General features: G+C 33.2%; 1 long non-coding RNA gene across 1 annotated transcript; it reads left to right on the top strand.

Moving 5' to 3' along the window:
* The first annotated feature begins 310 nt into the window (after positions 1 to 310).
* Positions 311 to 2294, top strand: LOC123888530. The gene is made up of 4 exons (XR_006802151.1): positions 311 to 450; positions 542 to 617; positions 1834 to 1876; positions 2043 to 2294. It is a non-coding gene; the product is annotated as an uncharacterized LOC123888530 (long non-coding RNA).
* Positions 2295 to 2832: the final 538 nt, after the last annotated feature.

Here is a 2832-nt window from a genome sequence, read left to right as displayed (position 1 = left end):
ACAACTTGGTTACATTACATTATCTTCATATTGTACATGTTAACTTTCTGGAGAGACGACTTCTGGAACAACTCTTTGCCCTTCTTTTACTGTTTAGTTTCTTTTTTATTTTATGTTTTTTTAATTTATTATTTGTGATTTATTGTCAAAAAAAATAAATCATTATTTGGGATTTATGATGGTTGTGCTGATACTCCTGTAAAAATACCCTCTTCATTACAGTGCTCTAAGGACTCGTCTGTATTACAAGGATGGAAATTTGTTTCAATGAATCATCATCTTCTGCAGACTTTAGTCATGTCATCTCTTTTAAGACTCTTTACATTTCAGTCTTTGTTTTGATACTCAGCATCTATTTTGGTCAGTTCCTTTGAGTTTTCTGTGTGGATGTTCCAGGGAAAAGTTAACCTGCAAATGTGTGGTTTGCAATGGAATTTGTGGCAGGAAGAGGTTTGTCATACTTTCTGTTAAACCGGTCATTTCTGTGTGGGTGTTACAGGGAAGTCAACGTATTAATGTGTGTATTTGTCTTGGGATTTAGGATAGCGTTGGAGTTGTTGTCTATCTGTCAGCTTGGTTTGGCACTCCCCAAGGACGAGGAGTTCTGGACAACAATGGTTTGGCACTTTTTTATTGTGTTGATTTTCCACTTCTTTTGTTATTATTTTCTCTCTCTTTTTTCCAGCCATTTGAGATATAAAAATAATAAGAATTTTTCTCCTAAATTAGAAGAATAATGGAGAATTAGAATCTGCTGTCCTTTCATTAATTGCCATCTGTTACAATCATTTGTGTTGTTGTGCTTTCATTTGTTTCATTTGGTGATCTGTACCGTGACTATGAATTGTATCCATTTCTTTTAGCTTACTAACTGAGATAGAATACTTATATCAGTTAGTAAGCTATTAGAGTATAAGTACATTGTTACAACTCGACCCGATCATCCCAATGAATAAACTAGAAGCGTTTTCTAATAGCCTAGAATGAACCTGGTCAAACCCGGAATAGTTTGTTTTAAGTTAGAAATTTATTATTTCAAAATGCTAACCTGTGAACTTTGAAAAAAAATTGTGATTTATTTTTTTGTTAATGTAATTTGAATCTTTCATGTGTTGAATGCAGTATCTTCAACTCGTTATGTAGGTTTTCACATTACTTTTTCACAATAGATTCTTATTCCACTTCTGGTTGTAGAGGCTGGGGATTGAGATATTGGTTTCTAGATATATGTTTGAGGAGGAAGATTTTATAAGGCCATGGGAAAGACAACGAAGATAAATTGAATCCAATCACATGAAGCTAGAGACCAAATACTCATTTTTGTTGCTGCAAGTGAAGCTAGCATAGATAGATAGATAGATAACCTTGTCAAACAACTAAATGTGCAGCCAAAATTGTTTCTTAGTGTTGCTCAACTTTGACTACATATATATATATATATATATATATATATATATATATATCAGATCTGTATTTCGATGCCTATCTATTGAAATAGTTAAGTCCCATAGGCAGTTGATTTCACATTAGAGGAATTAAAGTTGTCGAGGGTGTATCAAAGGTATTGCTTCATAGGTGAATAGTGTAATTGTTGGTCCCTCCCTACACTTAGAAACTTCTTGTGCTTCTCATTTATTGTATGTAACTATTCTTATCTTTCATTTGTTTGAACTGTTCATGCATTGACTTTGAATTATTTTGCTGCCACCTACTACCTTGAAACAAATTATTCTTAAGTAGTGTTGGGGTTCTGGTGTTTGTTTGCTGATTATTTCTATAACTCATGCTTCGAGTTCATATGTGCTAGATGAGATCTAACCTGTTCAAATGCAGGAACAACCGTAGAATGCATATTGGCTGAATGAAGTTAAACTCAGTAAGTTACTTGGGACAGGTTTTATTCTGTTACTTTGCTAAACTGAAAAATTCTGCATGAAAACTGGTGTATGTTGTGATAGCAGGTTGTCATTGTGGCTGTGTTTAATTTTTCAATTCCTCTTGGTTTTAAAAATGTCACTGAAATCATCACTTTTGTCATGCAGGAAATTCCCCCAAAACAGGGGTTTTGCCATGCAGGAAATTCCCCCAAAATGCCACCGCACCGCATCGCCGTTATTATGTGAACCGACTTCATGATTCCCTCTCATAAGTAGTTCATGGTGAACCCACAAGATCGAGATGTGCTCACATGGCTGGCTAGGTCAAGTGTAATTCTTCCTCACAATTCCATACGTATTCTATTTCCGTTATTCATTTTCATTTTATTTTCTATATGCGTAAAAGTTAGATGTTCAGATTAGGTATTTTTATTATCATAATAACTGTTTTAGGTGAATTAGGCAAATTTTAGTCCATTCATTTTTTATGCTTAATAACGGTGTGTGCATATGATTTTCTTGAATTAAGAAGAGGTTGACTATACGTTATTTTATTCTAATTTCCAAATTTGAATTTTGATTTGGCAAGTGATATTGAAATACCATGTGTGTATATATATATATATATATATATATATATATATATATATATATATATATATATATATATATATATATATATATACCAACATGACTATACAACAAGGCTTAGATCAGCAAGTGATTTATTTTTTATTTTTATATAACAAAGTCATTATGTGGGTGGATTTATGGTGCGGTTGAATTTCCTGCAAGTTGTATGGTTGTCTAATTTCTATTTGTATGGTTGTGTTGTTGTCTTGCTGTCTACCATTGCTTTGCGAGTTCTCGTATCCTTTTGTCATCTGCTTTTTGCCTTCACCTTCCGTTTTGCTCGTAGATGTGAAAAGTTGCATATGTTCTGGTTGGGGACTGT

Source organism: Trifolium pratense, linkage group LG6 (genome assembly GCF_020283565.1).
Source record: "Trifolium pratense cultivar HEN17-A07 linkage group LG6, ARS_RC_1.1, whole genome shotgun sequence".
Lineage (NCBI taxonomy): Eukaryota > Viridiplantae > Streptophyta > Magnoliopsida > Fabales > Fabaceae > Trifolium > Trifolium pratense.
Note: the sequence above shows the minus strand (reverse complement) of the source record. Positions and strands in the feature narration are given on the sequence as shown.